The sequence below is a fragment of the Helianthus annuus genome, chromosome 15, assembly GCF_002127325.2.
Source record: "Helianthus annuus cultivar XRQ/B chromosome 15, HanXRQr2.0-SUNRISE, whole genome shotgun sequence".
In the NCBI taxonomy this organism is placed as follows: domain Eukaryota; kingdom Viridiplantae; phylum Streptophyta; class Magnoliopsida; order Asterales; family Asteraceae; genus Helianthus; species Helianthus annuus.
Genome location: NC_035447.2, coordinates 40,569,920 through 40,583,840, shown reverse-complemented (window position 1 = coordinate 40,583,840; position 13,921 = coordinate 40,569,920). Strand labels below are relative to the sequence as shown.

General features: G+C 37.5%; 2 long non-coding RNA genes across 12 annotated transcripts; one reads left to right on the top strand and one right to left on the bottom strand.

Annotated features, from left to right (window-relative positions):
- Positions 1–2,801: 2,801 nt before the first annotated feature.
- On the bottom strand, positions 2,802–4,561 carry LOC110909624. Its single transcript, XR_002575494.2, has 3 exons — positions 4,178–4,561; positions 3,430–3,507; positions 2,802–2,948 (listed from the first exon to the last, which is right to left on the bottom strand). It is a non-coding gene; the product is annotated as an uncharacterized LOC110909624 (long non-coding RNA).
- Positions 4,562–4,734: 173 nt separating this feature from the next.
- On the top strand, positions 4,735–8,492 carry LOC110911495. Of its 11 annotated transcripts, XR_004880752.1 has the most exons (7): positions 4,737–4,997; positions 5,185–5,368; positions 5,644–5,761; positions 6,172–6,220; positions 6,419–6,469; positions 6,690–7,287; positions 7,613–8,492. It is a non-coding gene; the product is annotated as an uncharacterized LOC110911495 (long non-coding RNA). The 11 variants fall into 11 exon arrangements; XR_004880756.1 differs by having other exon boundaries at positions 4,735–4,997; positions 5,678–5,761; positions 6,172–6,469; XR_004880750.1 differs by having other exon boundaries at positions 6,172–6,469.
- The last annotated feature ends 5,429 nt before the right edge of the window (positions 8,493–13,921 follow it).

The window sequence follows — 13,921 nt, the reverse complement described above, 5'->3', positions numbered from 1 at the left end:
TTTTCGAAACTGCCTAACTTGTTAGCCGAAATCACGGAATAATTGTTGACTGAATTATGGAAAGTTGTTACAATCGGATTGTCTCGACCAGGATTTGCGAGTCGAGATCTCCTAGTCTCGACTCGAGACCACGACACTCGCACACAGCAGCACCAGCCGAGACCGAGGTTGCGGGTCTAGTTGCGACTCGAGACCGAACAGTCTCGAGTGGACCATGACAAACCGAGACCAGCCCTCTTGCGACTCGAGATCTCATTCGTTGCGACTCAAGATCTCGACACCAGCATAACTCGAGACCGATAGTCTCGACTCGAGACTGACTATGTTGCTATTGGACTTTTACTGTTACAAGCCCAACTGTTTGGGCCGAATACTTGGAAATTGTTATCTGATCTTTATTGGACTGTTTAATCTTATTGGGCCGAGAAGAATATTGGATTGTTTTGGGCCGGGTACATATGGGCTTATATTTTAGAACGCACAAGTATGATTATGTTGTGCTCTTGACTGCTAACGTGCGATGCGTGTTTGCTGTGATTCATACGTGCATTACTTGAGTCAAAACCTGACTTGTGTGGTAACCCTGTTAGGACGAGATTAACCACTTTAGTTCAAGGAACCTTTTTGTGTATCTGTCGAGCAAACCAAGGTGAGTTCACACAGCCAAGGCATGGGATTCCCGGGTTGGGAATTGGGTTGGAAGGTTTGATATGGAATGATTACTCGTACTTACGCAATCACTAGACTATAGACCATCGTCCTCAGGATAGTCAGGACACTTACGTAAAACCTACGTAAACTAGTATTTACCATTGTCTCCCGGGTCGGGAGGACACTTACGTAAATCCTACGTAACCTAATACCCACTACTGTCTTCCGGGTCGGAAGGACACTTACGTAAATCCTACGTAAACCCCACGCGTACCACTGTCCTCGGGGAAGGGCACTCACGTAAATCCTACGTGACCTTGTACGTATTCCTGTTCTCGGATTAAGAAGAACACATGGTTGCAAATAGTCTAGTAAGTACCATAATGGGAAGCCCCCGTTAGTAAAGATAAACGTGGGAATCCCCCACTAGTAATATATACACAAGGCATGGGAAACCCCCACCATTAGTACGTACATGCATGGGAAGCCCCCACTAGATGAACTTACGCATTACTGTTATGAACTTACTTTCTGTGAACTCGCTTGTAACACCTCGAAAAATTTCGTCCAATAATGTCTTGACACGTGTCATAAGGTTCCGGTATGTGAAAACAAACTTTAAAGGGACTAAAAGTGACAAACGGTGAAAACTATGGAACGTAAGGGTCCAAAGTATCAACAATGGATAAATAGACTCTATGATAACCCTACATAATGTTAATAACCTTAAACGGATGGATCATGGATCATACGAAGCGGAAAATGCACAAAAGTGAGGAATTACAAACTATAGGGGCCAAAAGTGTCAACATGTTGAATTTATACCTCTGAGTGAACTTTTGGCAGACCCGAAGCCTTGTAATGCTAAAATATACTCACTTAGAATATGTGGTAAAAATTTCGTGAAGTTTCGATAACGTATGAGAAAGTTATGGCCAAAACCGTGCTTGAGGGGTTAAAAGCGTCAACGTCGAATTTCATGGCTTTTCGGTTGAGCGCAAAGTTATCCGAGGACATTACCATGTTGGTAAATGTCTCAAGGTTCTTAAAAACCAAGTTTGGGGGTTTACGAGTCAAGATAAGTAGCCAAAACATCGCGTGCAAGGACAGGGACCAAAGCTGCCAAAGTTTGAAAGTTTTGGGCCTGCAGAACCCCAGGCGGCCCGCCTGGGATATCTGAAGCGGGCCGCGTGCCCCTATCAGATGCTGAGTTCGCGAATTGTTTGCATTCTGGTCCATTTTTGAAGTGGTAAACAGCTTGCAACGCCTCCATAACTCACCAATAGGAGTGTATGCATGCCTAGGACACCTGGAGACCTCTTGTAACCTCTGCAACCACCTTAAATCAGATTATTCTTCATTCTATTGAACACTTGTGTTGTAAACAAGAACTCCCAAATTTGCAAGAACTCTCAAGACTTCTCCAGGAGCTTTCTGATCATCAAGGCAGACTCCAAGTGCTTGCTAGGCTTCATTAGGACCTTGGTAATCCTTTACATCATTCTATAATTCGTTCTAGCATAGATTAATTGCTAAAAGTCAAACCGTTGTTCTTATAATTTGACTTTTCGATTAAACGAGTTTGGTTCTGTCATTTCTCAAATTGAAACCACTGATATGTTGGTATTTATGTGGGAAACAAACCCTCAAAAGGGTATTCTCTGATTCCCACTTATTGCATGTTAATTGTCGAGTCAAAGATGTTCTTAAAAAGTCAACAGAAATCGTTTTTGCGAAAAATAGCTTAAATGGTAATGTAGATGACATGCAATCAGTTTGATCATCAAAAATAACTTATAATGGATATAAGAATGTGTTTTATCATAATCAACTCGACAATCTTTAGTATAAATACGAATCGGAACCGAAAGTCTTGTAAAACGACTTTTTCGTAGACTATCGATTCGGATCCGTACATGCATGTTTGAGATCTGTATTGGAGCTTATTTTTGACCATTTTTATTTTAGTATAACTTTCTGGAATGTTTATATCTCGAGTCTATACTTAGCCGATTCATTTGCATGTTTCCGATTTATGCTTAAAGTTGACTATTTTGCCCTTTGTTGATATAAAATGTCACACCCCAACCGATGGCGGAAACATCGGGATGAGACGAACAAATTTGCTCAAAACAACATAACACTAAATGTGACAATATAAATTAAATCATTTTATTAAATTCTAAAGTAAGGTACATTGTCTCAAATAAACAAACATAAATTCAATAATTAACTAAAATGCTAAAATGGGTTTCTAAAGCCATCCTAGCTTGTTTCTTGATTCCTGTTCAATCAACCTGCAATATGTATTAAAATAAATCAACAAAACATGTTGGCGAGTATACAAGTTTTCATACATAGCATAGTACGTGTTTAAAATGTTGCTCATATCCAAATGTGAATACAATACCATGTTAAGAGTATACTCGAAACGATGTTACTCTACGTGTCCAAACCAAAGTTTAACGCAATTAAAGTGTCCAACCCAAAGTCTACAGGGTGGTTTTAACATAGTTTAACCTAACAATACTCGTTAATATAACGAGAGGGGCGTTTCTCAACCTATAGCGCTACCATTGTTAGGGGAGGCTTGTACGAAGTTAATGAACACATAGTCATGAGTGTTTACAATAGCATAACATGTCTAACATGATTAAAATGTATCACATAGAGTAAGGATAGAGTGTGCATAAAATGTTAGATGTGATTGTGATGTTTGATATAGAATACATATTGCACCCAAAAGTGGAAAATAGAAAATGGGTCATGTATACTCACCTTAGATTGCGTTGCGTATTTCTTGAAATAAGGCACGAGTAAGGATTGGAGAAATCCAAGAGAACTAGAACGATTATCCTAAATAGTTAAGAATAACACGTAGCGATCTAGTTAATAAAAATTCTTAATATTTAAGGTTTACGAGTCGACTAACTAACATTAAAGGTTTAAATGTTATAAATGAATTATAATAGTTATTTAGGTTAGTGTTTTCTTTTAAAAGAAATAAATGTTGATCAATTATATTTATGGTTAGATTATAAAAAGATGGAATTTAGAAATAACTTTATCTTACCATGCTGAAAAAAGATTGAAATAAAACATTTACTTTATTTGGGTTTTTAGTAATTAAATCCTTGTATTATTATTATATTATGAAAGAAAAAAAAAATAAATAAAAAGAAAAGATTTTAAAACCAGGTCACATGGGTTCGATCCCATGACCTGTGGTTTGTATATCTTTGTGTAACAAGATGTTCATTTAAAATCGACAGAACTTCCTAAAACAAATTCCCAATTCCAAGGTTGTAATTTTCAAAGAACACAAAAGTTTAAGGTTTTTATTGTATGTGAAGAATGATTAACAGTTTTCATACTTTTCGTGATTGAAGAGAATCTAGATTGAAACAAATATATAAACAAACAGTTCTGACTATTGTTTCTTTTATTAATGAATATGAAGTTTGTCGAAGAAGGTTTATATTTTAATACAACAGAACTGAACGAATAGGATGGACAGAACGTATACCGAACGAGACGACCAACACGTGTTGCGAACTTCGACTCAAATCCAAGCAACTTCCGGTCGACTTCGAATTCCGGGACTGCAGTTTACTCCGATGAGTTTCTCGATCTTCCGGCGACTTGTTAATGGTCGTTCCGACAAGAGTGCCGAAAGGTGTTGTGAGGGTGGTCTCAAAAGTGGTTATGAGGGTCTCGGTTTTATAGCACGTTTATGATTTTAGAAACAACGAAGTTTCCGAAAACGAAAGATTTAAACGTCAATGTAAGGAGTTGGGTTTATGGGTTAAGTTCATGTTTGATGTCAAATTCGGAAACGCGGAGAGAATTCCAATCAATCCCGTGCAATCAGGACTAAGCGAAAAATAAAAATAAAAAGGAAAAGATGGGCTGGTTATTCGCTGTTATCATGGCGGCAAAGAAGGGAGTAAAGAAGTCAACTGATATGGGCGGCAACATTGTTTCAAGAAGGAAATCAGTATTCTTTTTTTTTTTTTTTTTTTTTGATAAACATTGAAATTATATATATATATGGTTCCCATTAAGTGGAACCAACTTTCAAATCAACCTTGACCATTGGATCTTGCTGAGGTTTAATCTCAGCCCTTTAAACTCACTTTTTTAACCGTTGTATCAATAGTTATCGACGGTTTCTTTGTCGGTTAAGGTTTTGCCCCACGTTTTCCACCTCCCATGATTTTAGGCTGCCCAGCAGTTGTCTCGTATCTCTTCCCCACCCATAAAACTACCATCTCACCTCCACAGCCCGGCGACAATGAGGAGAATTTCTACGGTTCCAAGAGTTCGAGACGTGATTTCATCCACAGGTAAGTTTTCAAAAACATATGATTAAAGTCCCTCAGTCTTCATCTCCCTCTCCCTCTTTTATGAATCCCTCTCGTCTGAATTTCATCCACAGATAGGTTTTATCGATCAATTTTGTGTTTATCTGCATCTCTAGGATGTTTAGGGTCAGAACACTGTCAATTCTGCAATTTTTGGCCATTCTTGCAGATGAATCTGGTAACAAATAGCCTTATATTATGTGTTCAAGAAGCAAATCCACGACGAAGTTGAAACAGGGAAAGGCAATTGGGATAATTCAAGAACCACTCTACAAAACATACCCTGCCATCGCTACAGAAAGGAAGAAGAACACGAGATTGGGATTTGGGGGATTCTAGCCACTACTCTTGCTGTATGTATTTGTTTTATTTGAATTGTTAATCAGATAATGTCTTTCTCTCACTTGCTCCTAGGTTCTTTTTTCTATCACTAATTGTTTGATCCTGTTTAGGGCATGTATACAAGTTTATTTGAGTGAGTTGTAATATATGTGTGTTTATGACTAATTACACCTATTCATGATTTACGTGTATATTTACCTTTTGGTACCCTATTTTAGAAACATATGAGTTTTTCATATTCTAATTTTGATTTGTTTCCTTTGATCACATAATAATCTTCTTTCAGATGTTTTCAAGGCATTGATTCTCTATGTTGCCAGATGTTTAAATAATGGATCAGGATTCTCGAAAGGAACACTTAGTGGTTGCTCATAGTTTGTCTTCACAATTGGCCACACAAGAAGGTCTGCTATTCTTGCCTGTTTTCAATTTCCTAATTAATAAAAAGTAGACCAAATTACTTAGTTTGGTGGTATGATATTTGTTAAATTTTGATCTTTTAATATGTATTTTGGACCTGTGGTCAGGACAAAATAAAATAGGGTCTATGATTAAGTTTAACAAGCATATGTATATGCTTTAAAAGGATACATGTGTCAGTGTTATGGCCATTCGATATTCAGATATTACACGGTGAACCTTGATTCACATCACAAGATTCTTACACGTTTAACAACAACTAACTAAGCCATTAACATATTTATAATTTGTGGTTCAATCTGAACATCTTGAAGAATTTTAAGAAAAGAGTTATGCTATTTCCCTTGGATATATTGGTTTAAATTATATTCTTTCTTTTTTGTCTAACCTTTAGACTTCAAGTTGAGGTGGGATGGTTCTCTAAAGCGATGTGCAGGATTTCAGTAAGCCATATGAATTGCTAATTGAGTAATTATGTTTATCGTTGGTGATATATGATGATATCAACATGGTCCCTATTCTAAATATATTGTATTTTAGTATCTCTACTTGTGAGATGCAAGTCGCATGTTCATTGCTTTCAGATATTTTTGCCATATGTGGTTAATACGCTATCTTTTAAATGATGCATGCTTGAGCAGCATCCGAATCTGGAGGGGATGATGGAATATTGCAGCCCCGTCTACTAAAAGGTTATATTTTTGCTTATGTATACTTGGTTTCGTGTTTTATTTGTTATATATGATTATCTGTTAATGCATTACACCTTAATTGCTTATGTTTAAGATCATACCAGTACTTTTAAAATAGTAAACCTTAATTGCTTATGTTTAAGTTCATACCAGTACTTTTAAAAGATACTTAATTGCTTATGTTTAAGTTCATGCTTAAATTTTAATTTTATTTTTGCAGCTTTTTGCTTTGAGAGATGTTGGGGGAATTGAAAGATAATACGATTGTATATGTGAGATTAAAAACCATGTAATCACTTTGGAAGGATCCTCCATGTTCAGAAGCATTAATAGCATTAATCAAACGACATAAGATACTTAGGATCCTAAGTTAGTTCACATTCTTCTTCAAAACGCATAAATTGACATACAAGCTGCCAATAATCTAGATTCTAGAAGAAATTTAAGTTTTTTAATTTCCTAAGTTGAAATTCCAATTGCTTCAGTGAACAGTTGGATTTGTTTCCGGTTGGATACAGGTATTCTTACCTTTTTCGGTCTACTTTTTAGACTTGATTGCCGGTTGGATTGTCTATGATCCCAACCTAGCTCGGTCACCTCGAGTAGCCATAGTGTCGCTAGGAACTGGAAACAATTTCCCATTTGCATTGTGTTCATTAGACAATTCATAGTTAAATTGGTTTAATAGTTTTGTATGAGTGAGAAGCTTAACATTATTTATATTGTTTTGCAGGGGAAGAAAAAGTCGGGCACCGGCCTTGAATCTGACAATGTGTTTATGAATCAATTAAAGATGCTAAATAGATTAATGTTGATAGGTAAGGTGTTCTATTTTATCTTTTTTAAATATTGCACATGAAAGAAATGAAAACCTTTAATTTTGTTGGTTTTTTTTTTTCTGTCAAGATGGTCGCCTGCTGGCATTATAAACGATGTCTATCTTGTATAACTAATTTACATTGACAAATCTAGAAGCAGAAAGAATGAATATTTTCTTTGCAAATAAAATGGAATTTCTTCTTCCATTAGATGATTCAAATTCATCTTTGCTTGCATCATTTGAAGTCATTTTTGATTTTTAGAATATGGATAGTTTGGCTTGCTCTTGCACTACTTGAATTTAATTTGGGTTATGATTTTCAGTTTCAGTTTCATTACCTGATTCACCCATTTGCAACTGGTTCAACTCAGATTGAGCATCCGGATTGGGTACAATGAGGTCAGCTCGGCAGACTGGACATGTGGCATGAGAAGCTAACCACGAATTCAGTCAAGATGAAACACATGATGGCAATTCGGTAGAAACCGAAGGCGTTCGTGGTCCGCAAACTCGGATAAGCACACAGCACATTCCAAGCATCCTTTGCCAATTTTGAGTTCTTTTACATCAGAATAAAGAAACACTGGAAACGACTCAACTATTTTTTTTTATCAAGGCCGCATGGGAATTTTATTCGCGAAGCGCGATTGGTCCCTAGCGGATGAGGCAGGCGAGACTCGAAAGAAGAGGTGTCTAAACACTTGCGAAAGTATAACGAAAAAAACAAAATTAAACTCAAGCTGAAGATGACTGCAATTATTATGATTTTCATGGTAGAATTGAGGTTTAGCCCGATATCATACGGGTATGCTGGAGTAGAACGTTTGAATGATTGAGAGGCGGCTAACGGTAATGCGAGCATCACCGGTAATGAGATGATGAATAATGGATGAGAAATGTAATGTGTTTCCATATTGAGTTTGATCAAAACAAGAAAGTGATGGGGGAATATATGGTGGTTGGAAACACGAGCAAAACAATAGTGATCTTCGAACAAAACAATAGTGATCTTCAGGTTAGTTATTAAAATCGTTTTGGTCGTGAAAATCATTCATGAAATGAGGAAATAAACGAAATTAGTAGGCACATGAAAGGGGTCATCTTTTACAATAGGTGAATGTTTTGAATGTGAGGATTTGATATTGTAAAATGAAGTTTATCATGTACGTATATTATTATATCATGATTTTTGAGTTCATATAATTAATTAGCTAAATTTGTAAGTGGGTAATATCTGTGTCTAGAAAATCAACAAATCTAAAACCATTTAAACCATATCGCATTCCAATCCACCTTGAAGTACTTCTATATCGGCCACACATTGCATTCCAATCCACCTTGAAGTACTTCTATACCGGTTCCCATTTTCCCTGTTTTTCGGTATGGGTCCGGTACTATGCTCATTCCTAATGCTCTTCATGCAACAGGCTATTAACGTGTCTTTTTCCATATTACCTTGATTAAAATTTACCAGACCATTGGTTATTTGGATAAGTTTGCGACTAAGAGTTGTAATTGTCAGCTAAGAGTATGTTAAGGATTGTTTTTTACTACTGCTCATTTTCAATGGTACCTGCTGCTACATGATTAGCTTTTGTTTGTCATGTTATTTAATTTTGTGTATACTTAATATAGATTAGCTTTGTGTTCATAGGTTCATTCATGTTACTATAATACATCAACGTAACCCGTCCACCGGACGGGTATTAAACTAGTTTAAATAGAGAGTAAATCATTTTCGTACATTATTTGACTTTAATGCTTTGAATGCCTAAAAAGTTTTGATCATAAATGTGAGTGTGTGGCATATTAAGTAATTACGTTTTTAACATAAATGGTCTCCAGAATTTAACTTTTATTAAAATGCAAGATTAGTCCCTCCAGTTTAACTAACTAACTAGATTAACCTTGTTAATCAAAATTTTACTTTTATTACAAAAATCTTATAATCTGTTTATTAGTGAATTTCTTTAATTAATTTTTTTTTAATCATTTAGAAAAATAGTTTAATAACTTTTATTTATTCAACTTTATTATTTTTAATTATTAACTTAACTACGTTAACTTGTTTAATTATAATTAACAAATCTTATAATTATTTGTTTTAACCGAATTAACGCACGAATTCCCGACTTTCGTATAGGGTTAGGATCCGAATTTTAAAACGGGTCGGATTTTGGATATCCATTCTGACGGATGTTACATAAAACGTGATTTTTGGAAAAGTGAAAGTGTAGAAATCTTTATTTCTAATATATAAACTTGCACCGAAAATTTGAGATCAGTTAGTGGTCCAGATTTTTAGTTATGGCCGATATCGTAAAACTATATCTTAAAGTTACATAAACGGCGCATTTAGCGTATAACCTAATTCAGGCCACTTTTCGATATAAAACTTTTTACCCACTGATGTTATATAATATTCTGGGATTTTTGAAGATTTTTATTTAATTTTTGGCTGATCGGATCATACGTCGCTAAGTCGATTCGGTTAATGCCGGTTTTGACCGTTTAAGCCATAAAATGAGTTTTATAAATCCTTTTGACCCCAAACCTTTTTCTACTGATTTTATTTGTTAAATAAATTATTTTGAGCATTCTGGAAATATAAAAATCTCAGCTTTCTTTTAAAAACCCGGAAACGGCTCGAAATCGCATTTTTAAGCGTTTTTAACGCATAGTATGCGTTATACCTATATTAAACATATAAGATTCATACCTACTGATGTGTTTAGCATATTTTCATATAATAACAGTAAGTATAAGATTTTGAACTCAGATTTCCAGTTTTGACATTTTTAGCCCTTGTGAAATTACCAAAATGCCCCTACGGTGCATAGTTTGAATTTAAATGATAAGTTTTGTTTATGGGTCATACCCTACTGTTATAACATGTCAAATTAAGTATATTTACTGTATAAATCAGACCCGTAACTCAGATTTCCAATTTAACTCTTTTATAATCTTTTAAATGACCAAAATGCCCTTATAAGGCATAAATTGAGTTTAAATTCGTTCGGGGCAATATAGAACATAACTTGCTGATATTATATCATATTTAAAGCATATTATCTCAGGTAACTTGCATATGACTCTTTTGGTTACACATAACGCCCTTTTTGCGTTCGGTTCGGTTTACGTAACTAGTTTGCGTAAATTGACCGAAACGGGTCAAACGTTATCATTTTTATCTCAAAATCCAGAATGTATTTAGTATACCCATATTATACAAGTATTCAAACTTGTCGGGTCTAAATCACATTCTATCCGGTCTTTCGCTTAATCGTGCGCTTGTACCGTATCGTCCTTAAAACTAACCGGTCTAAGCTAAGGCTTAAATAAAGACCCGTTAGGAATCTAATAGGTTATTATAAACCTTTGTTCCAGAATAGGAGGCCCAGTAAAAGCTATCTACACTTACCAATTGTGATTCATACTTACTCAGGTAAATACATTTTGACTTATTTTCCCTATACGGGCTTGGGGTACGGTATATAGAATACCGCTTGATCGAGCGCACAAATCCTGCGCCTTGGGTGTACAGTCTTGAATAGTTTGTGCGACTCGTTTAAACAGTCTTGTCTTACTTTAGGCTTTGGGGGGGTTATTGACCGTGTCCCGGATATCCTTGGCATTATCTTACGAGATGGCCACGACCAGAGCACGGGGTGTAGGCGTACACCCGACGTGTATAACTCTTTAATGTGGTGTGTCATTTAATCTTTAGCCCGGACAGCAGATCCCGGGCCACCAAAAGTACGAGTACATGTAATTCGTTCACAAGTTTATATTGCATAATTATCCCAAGTTAATAAAAATATTTATGCCTTGTGCATTTAAATCAATTTTCAATCATTTTCAAAATGAGTCAGTTGATTTGTATTTACCAGCGTAAACTGACGTATTTTTCCCAAAAGGTTAAGTGCAGGTACTAAACGAACTAGGCTGGCTGTTTCCTATGAGCGTCCACTATAGTCTCGCAAGCTCGGACGACAAATAAACTGTTGAACAATTTATCTTATTTTATTTGATCCGCCTGTGGATCCGTTTCAACTACTTATGATGTTTATTATTACATTTTAATTAAAGTTGAAATGAATCTATTTCTGCTTCCGCTGTGCATTATTATATTGTGTTGTTTGTCTATGACGATGCCAACCACGTCACTGTACCCCACACCGGGCCCACCGGTGACACGTGGAGATAGGGGTGTGACAGGTTGGTATCAGAGCCAACGCTGAGTGAATTAAACACTAGTCTTTTGTGTTTGATCTCAGCTACACAATTGCACATTCCTCGATTTTCGAGTCTAGACAAAGAACTTAGGAAACGTTCAAAATTTCGTTTGTTTTATTTTTATTTATTATTAGCTTTGTCTTATATATTTTGTTGTGCAACTTGTTTGATTTTTGACAGGTTCATCATGCCGCCACGTATGCGAGGACGAGGAGGATTCGCCACATCACATGACCATGAGGCAGGGCCTTCGCACAGGCGAGCCCCATCAGCATCGCACAACACTGCAGCCCACGATCTTTGGAGATCAATTGCTGAACCAGCCAGGCACTCGGTATCTTTGAGTACCTCGCCATCCCTACCCCACTCATTGGCCCCATTCTGAAAATGGGCCCCACGACTCCCATGGATCTTTCATACCTCTTCACCAGTCACCTCACAACTACCCAACACCCGTTTATCAGGGCCTGTACAACCCTGATGCCTACTTGGATGAACCAGTGGGTCATAACCCACTAGGACCTGAAGACCACTTCTCTGGTGGCAACGAGATGGAGGTCGACGAGGACACCGATCCCTCCATGCCACCGTCCGGCACTCCCAACCATCCCATTGAGATATCGGATGGGTCACCATACAGGGGATCACCTTTCAATGGTGTTGACAGCTACGAGGAGAGGTTTAAGCAGCACGACTGGGTCTTTAACCCCAGCTACCATAACTCCCCCATGCACCAGTCTTACCACGGTTCTCCCGTGCACTCTCAGCACCACTCTCAGCACCAGCAGCTTCAGCAGCCGCCTTTGCAGCAGGACCCATCTGAGGCCTTCTGGCGCGACGTGATCACTCCGTCACCGCCACCACCACCGGTTTTGCCTCCTCCGCCTCAGAGGCCAAGGAGGAACGCGCGTATGTCTACGCGAGGAGGGATTCGCATTGGCACCCCTCGACATTCAGGTAGCAGCCGCTACTCGCCGCTCCACGAGGAGTCAGAGATGGGAGAGTCTCCGCATCCCGTCTCAGAGGTTTCTTCTGCGCCTATTGCGCCACTACCGCCGCAGAACTTTGGAGAGCCCATCCCTGCGTATGCGAGCGCAGCACAGTTCAACCCCTTCGAGCCGACTTTTCCTCCCGGTTATGATTATACAGGGGATCCCTACTGGTTAGCTTCAGGCTACAACCCTCTCAACCAGGAGAGTGTTTTTGGAGGTCCCTGGGCTACGGGACAATCAGCTTTTGGGTACTTACCGCAAGGGTACCAACAGCCGCAGCCTCCACAGCCACCGCAGTATCAGCCACCGCCGCCGGCGCCGATGATGTCGCCACCGCAAGTCCAAGAAATCCTGCAAGGGATACACGACGTGCGACGGGAATTGCAACAGGAAATGCGACAAGATCGCCGACACAACCGCGGTATGTTCAAGAAGATGGTTGACTTGATTAAGGGTAAGAGTAAGAAGGATTATTAAATCCTGTGTTGTTAGCTCTTTTACTCATGTCCCTGCGTGGACATCTATTCCTGTACTCTACCCCTGCGTGGGTATATTGCTCTTATTCTACCCCTGCGTGGGTATGTTGTTTCTGTTAACCCCTGCGTGGGTTTTGTCTGTTTGTTTTGTTTATTTATTGTTGTTATTTGGTTTAGCCCCTGCGTGGGCATGTCATTTGAATTAAAGTCCCGTTTAGGGCAAAGCTGTACTAGTTACTTTATTTAAAATTTAAAATGGTTAATTTGAATTTTCATTTTATCTATGTGCATGAATATAATATTCAAATAAATGGAAAATATCAATTTTTATTTGATTTGCCATTTTAATAAGAATCTTAGTAAGGTAGAACCTAGCTTGAATGTCTTATTAAAAGGCCTAGCCAATATGGTAAAACCTGGTTGAAAAGATTCAAATCTCTGTTAACATCTGTAAACATGTTAGCATTCCTGGCTAAGCGTGATCTGTAAAATCACACAAGCCACCCTTTTTAATAAATTATCTACAGATTATATCTGTATACAAGTCTGATTGTGACTTGATACCTACGGGTTATGACTATGTCGTATAAAGCAAAAAGGCAGTTGTGGTCTATGACTCCCTGCCAAGTAAAGGATTATTTGTTTAATTATACAATGCTAATCCTATAAAAATCTAAATTTATAATTTAGAAGTTGTCCGAAGTGACTAGGCCTATGGTGCCAATATATATATTTCATTCCATAATATAGTTGCTAATAAAAGCCCTGAATGAAATTAAATAAATTAACTATTATGGTTCTTAATACCATGGTTAATAAATCGTCTAGAACGATAATACTGTTAGGTTTCTAAATAAGACCTTGTCCTTTTATGTAGCTTAAAGCTACATGGCCAAATCGGAGGAGACCAACAGTCATTCTGGAGAAC